A 14,712-nucleotide genomic window follows, 5' to 3' on the forward strand; every position below is an offset into this window, starting at 1 on the left:
TGTAGCTACAGACCTACAGAAAAATGAGCCACTCCTGCGCTTGATCAGTTAGTGGACTGGGGACTCTCAGACAATTCAAGATTGATAGACACAGGGAAGAAGTGAGAGTGTAGCATCATCTCTGCTCCTTGTGGAAAATAAATCTCCTTGATTTTGTGTCACAAATGCTGATTCTGAATTTCCAGCTCAGAACTTCACTCTGGAAGTACAAGTTGAATTTAAAGTGAGTCTAAGTTATTTTTTAATGAATGTCTGCTTTCTCCCTCCTTGAGTCAATGCTAGAGCAGACATACCTGGCACAGAGCTAACAGATAGCAGGGAAGTCAAAAGGATGCTTAGCTGGGCAAACAACTGCTTTACATGATTTACCTAATTTTCTAGGTCAATCTGGGTGAAGCAAGTCTTTCAAACCAATCTTCTCTAGCAGTTTCACAGAGGTGTGCCCAGGAGGCTCTCAGGTTTGCTCTCTGCTTGCAGCCCAGCCAGAAAGCTGCTTTTGAGGGAAAGTGCCCTTCCCAGCCAGGTACATAGTCCAGATCTGCAGCTGGAGTTATTTTCAGAAAGTTGATCCTAGTGCAGAAGCACACCAAAGCACTTTATAAACCAGCTGTGGTTTAACTGACATTCTGCAAATACTTCCATTGTATCAGTGAACCTGTGTGTTGGCAAAAATGTGAAAACAGCTCAAATAGTCTCACCTCTCCCCGGAGGAGTGTTTGGTCATACTGTAGATCAGATTTTGCTGTGTTTAACCAAAACTGTGCTTAGTGCACATGTGACAGAATTACCTGGATGTCAGCTATTGGATCTCTCTATTTTTCTTCCTCCAGCTTGCTGTTTCATCATCTAGTATCTTGTGGGCATTGTAGAAATACACTACATCATCCTCTGGTTAAAACCAGTTGAAGGAAGTAGAGCATGTCAATATCCACTAAAAGATATCGGTAAAGATATTTTCATACAACGTTTTCAACTCTCAAGGAATACCTTTACGTTCAATATCAACAGCTGAGGAATGCACCTTGCTTTGGGAAGTAAAGAATGGCCCAGTTTGTGGAAATCTGAATGCCATGTGTGTAACTGAGGTCTTGAGAATGGGATTTTATACCCATGATGATACAGGGGGAGAAATTGCTCTGGGTACTGTGACTGACTGTGCCAAAAGACCTTTTATTGTGTTTCCTACCTCTGCACACCTGTGGAGCATCAAGTTGTCCAGGCGCTGACTTTTGGTTCCAGTGTTGGAGCCAGGTCTCTTGGGAGCTGAGAGGTGTGTGAAAGCTGAGGGCAGTGCTTCTCTGTGCCTACTGGGAGACACTCATCCATTTAATGGATAGAGGAGACCACATAAGACACACTCACAGCTGGGTTACACTCCCTGGCCTGAAATGTTCTGGACAGAGCAGGTCCAAGAAGGCCATGTCAGGGAATGTGAGAGCTGCATTCCCCTTGCAAGGAGCTTTGTCATTACAACATATCTCACAACATCCCATCTCTGTGAGGCTTTGCTGCATTTTCTATTTGCATTCTACAGGTCTTGCTGCTGTAGGGCTGCACTCAGGCAGATGGTTACTGCGCGCCTGGAAGCACAAGTGAGGAACTGGAGAGGCGAGCTTATCCTATACCAGAGAAAAAAAATACATCCTCTCTGACAGCAGGGCCTTCAGGAAAACTTGGCACTGCAGATCTTTTCCCTTTTCTGCAAAACACTGAAATATTAGGAGGAAAAAGGGAGGGTGGGCAATCTCATTATAATCCCTCCTTGCCTCAGAAACAGGGAGTCAGGAGACACCTTTAAGTGATTCCTCCTGAGCTGGATAAGGTGGTATGAGTGCTGACCTTAAAGGCTTAAATATCTGATTAAAATGTAGTTGCAGACATTCAGGATGACCAGATTTTCAGAGGCGTTGAGAACTCGTAAACACCAATGGGATTTTTGAGATCTTTGGAAGTTGAAATTACAAAACTGAGCTATGCCTTAATATACAGAACCAAAAATATGCAAAAATTGCTGCTTCATAACCTCAAGTACTGAGCAATTTTAAATGCAACATAGTAAGAAAAGATAAAAATGAACACAGTGCACAATAACTTAACTTACAACATTTAGTGAAAATATTGATATTTCTGTCCTAAATACTGCAACTCTAATAAGGATACCAAACTATGAGCAATTTATATACAAATCAATGCATTGACTAGACAGTGAATCTCCAAATTACTTAACAACTCAGAGTTAGGATATTTTTTCCATGTAACCTTTCATATTATTAGCAAGAGAGTCCTAGTTACTTACATGGATGCAACAACCAATCAGTCAATAGCTAAATATCCCTATAGGCCTGCCCACACTCTGTTACAATATATCTGATTGATAATCCTGCAAAGTTTCTTTATTTTAAAAGGGCAAAACTCAAATAAATCCTTCGCTGTTCAATGTCCCCATGTCAGCTTTTCCCAGTGCCTGTGGGCCATCTGTAGCCCTGTGCCCTCTAAACTGTGACCACCCCTGTGCCCTGTTCTGGTGGCTCCCCCAGGTAGGTAAATGATAAACCATCCCATGAAGTACCTGTATGTTTGTGTATCCCCTTCTTCCACAATTGCCATTGAACGTGGCCTTCTGACAGTGATTTTGGTACAGGATGGGCACATTTCCAGTGAGAGTCACAACCAGCAGTGAAACAGATGCTTTGTTTTACCTTCCTCTTCTGCAGGAAGAACTCCAAACCAGCAATATCATACTGTGCAGCACGGAGCTGACAACAGGACTGAGGCAATAAAGTCAATGGGTCATCGGGACACAACCCTGGCATGACTCAGTTTATGTAAGATACAGGAAAGAAAGGATCTGAAAGCTAAACCTTCTGATTCTAGGCACTGAAGGAAAGGCAACTGTTACTAGTTCCCAGAATTTCCTTTTTAAGTTGTGAAAATTGTTAGTGGTCTTAAAATGTAACTTTTCCCCTGTTGTGGACACTAGAGGTGGCTGAAATGCAGCCTTGAACATTTTACTTCAAAGAGATCACAGGAAGCATCAGGTGGCAGTGACCTTACACGACTGATGATCTGAGATACATTTTTCATTAGTGTAACTGCTGGCCTCCAGCCCCAAATGCTGGAGAGGAAACAAGGGACCTCAAATCACTCTGCAGAGAGTAGGGGATTACACAGTGGTAACACGGGAAAATCAAACCAAACTAACTCTTTATCCAGCTAAAATCCCGCTGCACTTCAGCTACACATTTCATCATTCTGCCTAATGGGATTAAGACACACACCAAGGGGCTCCCATTCTCCAGTATTGCTGCCTTATTCCTTTAAGTGCTGGCCAATTTCAGAACCAGGGACATTCGTGAAAGGGTGCAAGTACCAAATGACAAATATTTTCCGTTTTTGATCATCGACTCTGAAGAAGTCTGACTTGGACACTTATTAACAAGGTGAAGTCATCTGCTATGGAAGTCAATGCTCTGGGAAGCTTGGAGATGCTCTCTATGCTTGGCAGCATTCCCCTTTTAAGTTCCAGTTGGCGGCTTTTTTTCACTCTCCTTAGTTAAAGGTTCTGCTTGACTTCATTCAACCCCAGAAGCAATTCTGCTTTCATTACTAGCTAAGGAAATACTGGAGCACTGGTTCAGAGAGTGATGATGTTAGTGTGCAGCAAGGGCCAGCAGCTCCCTGGAAGCAAAGAATCACGAGTCTCCGTAGGGGCTCGCAGGGTCTCACCAGCCAGGCCCCATCTCACCGCCCTCTGCAAGGGAGCAGGCTCAACCAAGTTTCCAGATCACCATGCAAGCCCGTGGTGATGGGGCAGATTCAAGGTCAAGCCAGGAAGTCAATCCAAAGGTCAGATCCAGTAAATGTCAGGCAGGTCCATAGAGACACGGGACCGCCAAGGTCAACATGGAAAGTTGGTCCTTTGGACAGGGACTGCCAGGTAAAGACAAGGTTGTTGCTACATATTAGAGCTTTTTATGAATTGTAGATTTTAAAATCAAAGAAACAAATAGCCAGTACTGTTCAAAAAGTTAATCTTGTGTTTCTTCTGTGTTGGTGTATCCAGCTTTCACCATGACATTTCTTGCTAGTCCTGGGTTAGGTTTTGCTGTTTATACTCACAATGACAGCATGAGCCAAAGAGATGCTCTTTACCCCAGAGACTTGAAGTAGGGACCAGTGTTTATATCTGTAATTTTATGGGGCAGGCACAAGGGTATCAGTGTTCTGGTTTCCCTGAGACACTCAGCAGTGCATGATAAAGCAAAGTAGAAAACTGCCAGAGACAGAAAATTGCCCTATCTAATTTAGCTGGGACATGTACAGTCTCTTCAAAGAAGAGATTTAGTCTATTAGATTCGTCTGTAGTTTTGCTTCAGCCACTCAATTGTAAGGGGGTTAAGCTGGAGACAAACAGTGATTCAGTTTTATGACCAGGCTGAAAACACCAATAAATCTGCTGCTCCTATGTGTTAACTGTCCTGCGTGCCCAAGTGCATGAGGCTTTAATTGTGTGTAATAGCTCCAGGTCTGGACCTACGTACGTGCACATCAAATAACTCCTTTTAAACCATAAAGCAAGAGCTATTGAACTAATTATTGTATTAGCATCATCATCTTTCTATATGGAAATGTGGAGCATATGGCAAGCTCAACAGATGCCTATAGCCACCATCCAGATAATGTTATTAAAAACAACAAAAAAAAAGAAAAGTCATTACATTTTTTGCATATTGGCTGAGAACACTCAGGAGGCTGAACTGGAGACTGTTGTCATATTTGTCATCCTGCTGATTGCCTAATATAAAACACAGAAGGTCAGCAAAGTGTGAGAAAAGCGAGACATTGTGGAGGACCAAAGCCTGAGCACTGGGACTGAGAAATTGCAAGCAGTGACCTACAGTAAATATGCAACAAAAGTGCAGAAACCCAGGTTCTTGCTGCCAGGGGACAGGCTGTTGACTGGGAACAAAGCTTCAGATTTCTCTGAATGATTAGAAATTCACAGTGTTGTGGATACCACGTCCTAAAAGTCCTGGAGGAAGAATATGGGCACGGCGGCTGCCAGCTGATTCATGGGGAGCAGCTGCAGAGAAAATGCCTCTTCCTGCCCTCCCAGATGGATGAAAACTGTCATGAAAGGGCCCCTACAAAGGAGGGTTGGACTTCAGCCTCCAAGCAGATTTGTGCAGAGATACTCTAAGTCCCCAGATGGGAAAAACCACTTCCCAAACTTACTGAATATCCTGTTCAAAGGAAAGGCTGCTTCTCCTCCCTGTGAGAATTGTTCAGGGTAATGTAGGGCACTGGGGAGAGAGACTTTCTGCTCTCCTAGACCATGAGCTGGTGCCTGTATCTGCTGGGTTAAAATGGGTGTAAGATTAGGCTTTTCTGAATGAGAGAGTCTCCTCCTGTTCCAAAGATGGGGAGAGAGGAAGGGAAAGGGGAGCTGCAAGGGGGAGCTCAAGATGGGGAATCACATGTGAGTGAATGTCCTTGAAAGAACAGAGCATATGCTTTTTTATTTGTTTATTTTTGTGGACCTTCTAAAATGAGGACATTCTTGATTAGTTTTGTTGCTCTCTAATATCCCTAAGCAGTGCTTTCTGGCAAAGAGAGGAACTATAGGGAAATACCTGTCTTGCTATGGAAACACCGTGGTGATTTACATCAGCTTAAGAAGCTCTGCCTCTGCAAGTTCTTTGCTTTTTTTAAGCAGCAATATGAAAATTTTCTGTTTTTTTTTTTTTTTTTTTTTTTTTTTTTTTTTAAATAGGGAATGCTCCTGGTACTCAGTACGGTGCTTCAGATGTTGCCCTTCCTTCCTATTTCTGAGTAGTCTGCTGGGGGCAGCTGACTTCAGCTGTGAAATGTAAATGGATTTTGTGCATTCAATTCAATTTTGGTTGCAAACAATCAAAATTAGGAAGAATTATGAAGGGGTCCTTAATTCCTTCTTCTCAGGAGACCCACATGAGTAAGATAAAGGAGTATGTGTGTCTGGGAGAGAGAGAACATATTACTCCTCTAGTCCCATCTGTTTCTGCCCCAAATTTGTGGACAACTGCTACGTGCCCCCTCTGTGACTGCTTTCAGGAGGCATAAGCAGGAGGTAGGGAAAAAGAATGACTCAGAGAATGGACTGTGTGGCACAGGGTGGAGAGTTTACACAGTTTGTGTGATACTGTGGGCAAGTGGGGTTGCTGGAGCGTGAAGCAGGACAGGCCAGGAGCACCATGTCATCACAGACCCCATCAGACACACTTCTGCCCTGTATAAGATATGCACTGTAACTCAGTGGGCCATGCTAAGACTGATTCATTGTTAATTTACCTTTCCTCTGTCTCATTGCCCATATAACATGCAGTTTTAAGACATACACGGGCTAATTAGAAGATATTTTCTGGAAGGGAGTCACAGCTGCATGATGTGAAACTCCTGCAATCAGTGAAAAAACGTAAGGGGCTTGTTTACACACTTCAGATGTTCACCTTCAGCTACGCTGCCACGAATGGCTGAACTTGTGGTATTCTTTTCTTCTTTCATAGTAAGTATTTCTCCAAGAACATGTAATGCTGACTGTAATACTACTCATTAGGCTGCTCTTGAAGTATGGCTTGTGTGCACAAAGGCTTGACCATTTTTTCTAACAGTAGCTGTTGTTTGAATAAAACATGTTGTTGCACATCCCCTGCAAAGTTTGTTTCTTGTCCTTAATATTTTGTCCCAGGGATATTGCCAATGTGATTTCTAGAGCTCCTTCAGGTTTCCATAGGTTTTCACACCCTTAGATGAGGAATGATTTATTCTCCACTGCCTCGAATCTATCATTGGTTTTGGTGCATGTTCCCTTCCTCCCTTACAATTCTTAAATGATTTCAAGAATGTTTTAGGGAGATCTTAGCTTTTTACTTCTAAGTCATTCATTATCAGCAATTTATCACCTTACAGTATTTTTTTCCTACTTTCAGATGTGAATAAAACACAAATAACAAGTATTATTTTAAGTGTACACTAGACTCATATTACAGTAAAAAATGGATAGAATTACTTATGGCATATATTCATTATTGCATGCTATATAATGTTAGTGCATGCAATAATATATGTACACTGTGCAGTTGACTGTGTTCTGTGCTGCACATGGGACTTGCAATCTAACAAAACTAGAAAAGCAGCTTCAATGACCTGTATGAAAACCATATTTTCAACTTAATTTTTCCTTTTTCATGGTTGCATTTTTGAAATTGAGATCCTAGAAAGCCATGAAGAAGTCTTCAGCATGAAAGGTGACCTTTTTCAAGATACCAGATCCTGTGTGGTATGTATTTTATCCATGGATAAATGGCTTATGCATTTATTAGCACCTTTAGATTCAGAGCTTGCCCACTTGGTGCTAACAGAGGAATATTTTTCACTGCTGATGTCAGTGTGTGCTCTAGCACATTCTAGAAGATTCCAGAAAACCTGTGAAGAAAATGTATCATAGGTTTAAGACACATGAGCCTTAAATTGTTTGGAAAAGCGTTAGATAAAGTTTGAGAAGGGCAGGTTTACACATTACAAATATTGACTAGATAAAGGACAAGTATCAGCAAATAAGACTTGATAAAGTCAATTGAACAGTTCCTATTATGTGTAGATTAAGTGCTGCCTTCCCAGTTTAAAGGGTTTTATTTTGCACCTACTGTCTTAAAGAAGGTTCCTGTGATCCTCTGGGATACTCAGAGAGGAATTCAGTTGCAGCAGGGAAAAGGTAATTTTCAGGCTGCCACAGGAAAGCCAACTCTTGTGGGACAGGGATTAGGAACAATGGATACAGGAAATCTCCACAAACGGATCAGAAACTGGCCTGGAAATCTGAAGGGCCATATCAAACTTCTTTTACTTGAATTACCAAGTCTGTTAGGAAGTAATTGCAGTATGAAGATGGAGACTCCACTAAGGCTGGTGCAAAACTAAGCTCCGAAACAGATAAGTTGAGTAGCTGCGTGAGTCCTTAAAGCTATTTAAGAAACAGAAGGTGGATCTTAATATCCATATTTAAGGATTAATCATCTGCAGCTGGTGCGAAACATTCACAAGGGAGCATAAAAGTAAGCCTTCAGGCCTCCTGGTAGGGAGATAATTGGGTGGTTATGACATTATAGTGACAGCAGTGAAGTTTCATACTCTTCAGGGCCTCGGTAGATGGCATGGCCATCCCAGCAGGACAGTCCTGTGCATGTTGTGCAGGGGGTTTTGCTGCTTCCAGGGTATTAACTGTAACTGTGCATCCTTCACAGATATGTTTTCATTGAGACAGTTTCCAAGAGAGTAGCTCATTTTTTGCCTAGCAATAGCAGTCAGAAGATAATTGCTGCTTAGTAAACAGCAGAACACAATTTAGCTGACTGCCTAAAGATAAAAATAAAGCAAACCCGTCAAGAAACTCAGTAGTCCAGTATTTCCATAAAATACGAATATGGGCAGGAAAGTAGGTGCTGATACCACTGTGATCACAAGGAGAGAAGCCACAGTTAGCACAGAGAGAGGTGAACAGCAACTATAAACTTTCTCAGGCCTGGTGTTACCCTGATTTACACCATCTGAGAGCCTGGCCCATGGCATATAACTGTAGTGGTTGCTGCTAGTTCTGTGAATGAAGTTGCAATTCAGTTCAAGGTGACCAGGAAAAACTTATCAATGTCAATAAAACAAATTGTCATAGAAATCAATGTAATTTTAGAAGTAACTGAACTGTTGTGCAAATCTATCTATCTTCTTGTTCTCTTTCTATTACCTTTGTGTTGTGAGGAAATCAGCTCTGGGAATTCTGTTTTGGTTCATCTTGACATTTTCATCCTGACCATTTAGTTGTTTTATACCCTGCACCAGAAGTACATAGTGTTCATGGGCACTTTTATTCTTCCTGGGGTTATTATATGGTGTGTGTAGAGGAGTATAAATATATTTTGGCTTGGATTGGTGTACAGTTCAGAGGGTAAAAAACTGTCTGGATGACCGGGCCAAAGAGTGATGGGGAATGGAGTTACATCCAGCTGGGCACCAGTGGGGTTCCCCAGGGCTCAGTCTGTTTAATACCTTTATCAATGACCTGGAAAAGAGGATTGAGTCAACCCTCAGTCAGTTTACAACTGACCCCAGAGGGATCTGGACAGGATGGAATGATGGACTGAGGACAAGGGTATGAAGTCCAACAGGGCCAAGTGCCGGGTCCTGCCCTTGGGTTACAGCAACCTCAGGCAAATGCTCCAGGCTTGGGCAAGAGTGTCTGGAAAGCTGATCTGTCCAGTCCTGTCAAATGTGGCAGTGACTGTGAAACAAAGGTTCCAAAAGTAACTGGGGGCAGAGGGAGAAGACACACAGGCAGCAAGCATGGTTACACAAGCTTAAAAATGAGGCTGAAAACAGTCTGCTGCTACAACACTGTATGACCAGTTAACATCCTAGAGCTGTGTTCTACACAGTGAAGAGATCCTAGAGAAAGAAAAGAACGAGATCCAAAAGGAGTCACAAAACCTCTCTGAATTACTAATGGGCTAAGGCAAAAATTATCTAATGCCTTGTGATGGTTTCAGTCTAGGCCTTCCTGGAAACCAGCTTGTAACCAGGAAGGAACTAGGAAGGTGACCAAGGAAGTATTCCATGCTATTCCTTTACGTAACCTAGGGTATAAATAAGGCATTGATAAGATAGTTCGCTCTCTTCCTTTCCGGCGAGGTTCGAGAACGGTGGGTCCCTGTTTCGGTCGGGCTTATCTGGAGCCGAGGCCTACAGTGACTGCTGTTATCTGCCACCCGTGAGGGGAGAGCCAAGGGCCGTGTCTAGCCATCCTGCCTGTTCGAAGGGAAGTGGTGAGATTTTTGCTAATTTGCCTTCGGCTGGTTGTTTGACTTGTGCGGTCCTTGCCCCTTTTTGTCCTTCTCCCTTCCCTTCCCTCCTTCCCCCCTTCCCCCCCCCCTCGGTGTGTGGTATTCTCCTTTTGTGTATCTGTCTCATATGTAAAACATATATATATATATATATATTTTTGCTATAGCTTTGGCTGCTTGTTTCTTTCTTTTCCCTCTCTGGGAGGCGGGTCCTCGTTGTCGAGTTTCGGGGGACTTGGCGGGAAGCCAGCACGAAACTTGCACATGCCTGGAGAGCTTCTCTCTTCCTCCCTCTTCACATCTTGTTTTGGTTTTGCTCTTTTATCTGAGCAGCAGTTTTGAGAAAAATGAGTGTTTAAAAAATCATGTTATCTAAAAAAACAATTAATATTGCAGGAACACGGAACATAGAGACAGTAGGCTCTAAACCTCAAATTAATAAATTACCGAGTAATAAAAGTAGAGTTTTGTTGAAAAAACCCAGGTACCTGATATGTAGGTGGGCTGTACCAGAATATGATAGTTTGTTGGCTCTCCCTGCTCACAAACCATGTGTTCCAAGTAGAAAAAAAAAAAAAAAGAATTTTTTTTTCCTGGATGACTTTTGACAGTCATTCTGACAATAGAGCATGACTTGTACCAACCACCTTTGGGGTGAAAAAATGTGCTAAATATACTAGGAAAATACAATTTTCTGTGTTACTTGCACACAGTGTTGGTAAAAAAACACTGCAGAAATTTTACCCTTAACTGCACATAGTGTCAGGGTCCTGAGGCACTAAAAGGTCTTTATTTAGGAGTTGCTAATACGATTTGCTTCCTCCATTGATCTTGAACTCTTCTTGTTGCTGTGAACTTGCGTGACCATGTGGACTCTTGGCTGGGCCTGGCCACCATCTCCAGGTTTGCCTTGTGGTGAGATGGGCTTTGGCTGATAAAGCCCTGTGGGGTCCCCTGTGGCTCCCTGTCCTGAAGACTGCCCTGCTGTGCCACCATCCTGCAGGAGAGTAGCCCATAGTGAACTCACTAGGTTTGCTCTAGGGAACATTCTCATTCCTCTTCTCTTTCCTTTGGCTTCCATGGTGCCAAAGGAATATCCTTCCAGGGTATTGCACTATGGGAAACACTTAGAACTTGACCACGTGAACTAATACCTTTGGTTGTTGCAGTTATAAACTCTAAATGAAGATTCGACACCTTGGTTGGAGATGTAGTATCTTGCACAGAGTGGATTGTGGTTGTTAGATTGACAAAATATAGTTAAACTATTTTTAATTGTCATCTTTCAATTCCATTTAGGTAGTTTCAAAATGCTTATCCCATATGGCAACAGCTCTTTTTCAGCATAATGTGACATGGAATTGTAAATATTTTGGCTTGACCCGAGAGCTAAGGATGAGAATTGTATATTAGAGGTCGAAAGTCTAAGTTCTGGGACTGATTAGCTGCTGATCTGCTTCCTAGAGGAAGATGTGACAGTCGTGGGACACTGTCTGCCTCTGTCTTTTCATAGAATCATAGGGAATCATTTCGTTTGGAATGGAGCTTAAAGATCATCCAGTTCTGAACCCCCTGCCATGGGCAGGGACAACTTTAAATAGACCAGGTTGCTCAGAGTCCCATCCAACCAGGCCTTGAACACTTCCAGGGATGGTACATCCACAACTTCTCTGGGCAACCTGTTCCAGTGCATCACCACCCTCGTAGTAAAGAATTTCTTCCCTATATCTAACCTAAATTACTCCTATTTCTGTTTGAACCCATTACTCCATGTCCTATCACTACAGTGCCTGTTTCCTTTTATCTGTTGTTGTCCTCTAGTTGTTGCTTATCTTCAGTTGCATGTTCAGGAAGGACTGCTTTTCCACTTTGAAATGTCCAGGGCACACATGTGGTCTGGAGACACAGAGAACCAGGTTTTCTTCCCAGAATTGGGTAGGCCACATAGCATATCTGGATATGTTGATGCTTGTGGCTTCTTTTGCCAGACAGAAATTACAGTGGGGGTGTTGTTAAAGGAGGAATGTAATGGGTAGGTCTTGCTTTAAAACCTGTGGTGAGAGAGCTGTTTAAAAGGTGCTGCACAGGCAGCCTACAGACCCTGCAAGGCATTGTGACATCTACTACATTTGTTTCCATTGCCATGCTCTACTTAAACACATACAAAAGAACAGTCAAGCTGGGAATGACTCTCACAGTTGCTGAGGCAGGACTCTGTAATGGCAGGGTTAGCAATGCCTGCAGTTACATAGCCTGTCTAGAAGCTGGTCCCTTTCTTCTTTTAGTTCACCTCAGGTTTTCAATTTCCCACTGAATTTAACAGGCTCCCTTTCTTAGAATTTTTAAGATCTGACCTTAAAATGACTTATGTTATTCCTATAGTTCACTGACTTGCAAGTTGATGTGGTTGCTATGGTTTTATGCAAAGGGCAGGGTGATCTTATTGCTATCTCTTTTAAAGTGATCAGCAGTACTTGATCTGTTCTACACTTACAATATGAATATTTAGAAACGGCTGGAAAAAGGCACAAAAGTATAAGCATGCAGAACAAACTGACAGAGCAGTCCCACCATGTCCTTCAATACAGCTGAGCAGTCTGCAGATAATTCAAGCCTTTACAGAGTGTCTCCTGCCTTGAACAAAGTGATTGCAAGGGGTTATGATGTAGTTGCCTAGTCCTGCTGGCCCCAGGATGCCGCTGACCTTCTTGCCCACCTGGGCCCATTGCTGGCTCTTGTTCAGCTGCTGACAACCAGCACCGCCAGATCCTTTTCCAGACACTCTTGCCCAAGCTTGGAGCTTTTGCCTGGGGTTGTTGTGACCCAAGTGCAGGACCTGGCACTTGGCCTTATTGAACCTCTTACCATCTTCCCCAACCCATCAATCCAGCCTGTCCAGATCTCTCTACAGAGCCTCCCTCCAGCAGATCAGCATTCCTGCTCAACTTGGTGTCATCTGTGATTTACTGAGGGTGCCCTTGATCCCCTTTTCCAGATCATTGATAAAGATATCAAACAGAACTGGCCCAAGTCCTGAGCTGGAGGACCCCACTCATGACTGGCTGACAGCTGGATGTAACTCCATTCCCCAGCGCTCTCTAAACCCATCCATCCATCCATCCATCCAATTTTACCCCAGCTGGACACTGTAGTGGATCTGCCAGTGAGACAACCTCGTGGTCATGAGGAACATCTGCCCGAAAACCTCTTCTCCCTCCTGACTAGCCCAACAGGAGCCAGATCCCTGCTTCCTACACAGCCTCTGCACCTGCTCCCAGTTGTGATGCCCCCTTTCCAGGAGGCATAGGAGGGATTTACCCTTTGTAAATATGTTAATAAAACTGTTTGTTTGTGTTAAGAAATCCCATGTCTCTGGGTGTCTGGGCAAGACTGTGTTGTGGGTTGGTACCCCTTGGCTTCATCTCCCCTCTGTAACAGAGAGATGAAGTTTGCACTGCGATTTACATTTGCAGTGGTACACTCAGACACTTTAACACCTCCCTGTCTTTTCTCTTCCTGGTGTTCTTGACATCTCGTCCTCCCTACATCTTTCCCCATGTCTTGGAACACCTCTCAAGTTGCTTCAAAAGATGCTGCTGAAATCAGTAGTTCCATCATGGGGTCTTGCTGCTTCTCCTTGGGCTGTTCCTTTAAGAAGTGTGGTCCCATCAAGTGAACCCCAAAGCTCTGCCAAGGCTATCACATTACCTATTTCTGACCACAGCTGGAGGCTCAGTCACCCCTGAACACAGTTTGACGGCTGCTGGGAGATGGCCGTGTATACACAGACCTCCACAGACCTCCTGATTTTTTCCTGCACTCCTCCTCCAAAGTGGGAGTGTTGCCTATATCTCCCAGGCAGCTGAGAAGGTCACTCTTGGTACAAGCAAATCTGTGTCTGTGGCCCAGGTGTCCAGGCTTGGCAGCGCTGGAGCTGCCGGGGAGGCCTGTGTGAGAAGATGCAAAATGCTGCCTGGCAGAGTGAAGAGTGAGGAAAAGAAGTGTGAGGAAGGAACAGCTCTGCAACCAACAATATGAGAGGAGGAGAAGGAGGAGGAGGATGAGGTGCTCCAGGTAATAGAGCAAGGATCCACACCAGTGGTCACAGGTCCCCACACTGGAGCACCTGGACATTTCCTGAAGAAACTGTGGCCCATGCAGAGCCCCTGCAACACAAGGTTTATCCTGAAAGACTGCAGCCCTTTTAAGGGGCCCCATGACAGAACAGGTGATAAGTGTGAGTAGGATGGAGCAGCAGAATAGAGCTGGTGGACTATTCCCATGCATCCTGTCTCTGGATCCCAGGGAGAAAAGATCAGCCCCTCCCCCTTGACTTTCCCTCCTCAAGAAGATGGAGAGAGCAATGAGATTGTCCTGGAGCTTCCTTTTCTCCAGGCTAAACAATCCCATCTCCCTCATTTGCTCCTCATAAAACAGAAGTGGCCCCAAGACTGAGCCACAGGGAGCCCCACTGGCGACCAGCTGCCAGCTGGATGTAACTCCATTCTCCACCACTCTTTGGACTCGGACAGACAGGTTTTTACTCAGTGAAGAGGACACCTGACCAAGTCATGAGGAGCCAGTTTCTCCAGGAGAATACTGTGGGAAATGGTGTCAAAGGCTTTATTAAACTCCAGGTAGGCAGTATCCACAGCCTTTTCCTCATCCACTAAGGGGGTCACCTTGTCATAGAAATAGGTCAGGTAGGTCAATCGGAACCTGTCTTTTGCAAATCCCTGCTGGCTGAACCTGATTCCCTGGCTGTCCTGCATGTGCCACTCGAGATGCTCCATGACCTTTCCTGGCACCAAGGTCAGGCTGGCAGGGCTGTATTTCTTCT

At 43.9% G+C, this 14,712-nt stretch overlaps 1 long non-coding RNA gene across 1 annotated transcript; it reads right to left on the reverse strand.

Annotated features, from left to right (window-relative positions):
• Positions 1 to 10,629: 10,629 nt before the first annotated feature.
• On the reverse strand, positions 10,630 to 11,937 carry LOC120323058. Its single transcript, XR_005563147.1, has 2 exons — positions 11,606 to 11,937; positions 10,630 to 10,869 (listed from the first exon to the last, which is right to left on the reverse strand). It is a non-coding gene; the product is annotated as an uncharacterized LOC120323058 (long non-coding RNA).
• Positions 11,938 to 14,712: the final 2,775 nt, after the last annotated feature.

Source organism: Pipra filicauda, unplaced genomic scaffold (genome assembly GCF_003945595.2).
Source record: "Pipra filicauda isolate LSUMZ 115617 unplaced genomic scaffold, ASM394559v2 scaffold18_size4552066_pilon, whole genome shotgun sequence".
NCBI lineage: Eukaryota > Metazoa > Chordata > Aves > Passeriformes > Pipridae > Pipra > Pipra filicauda.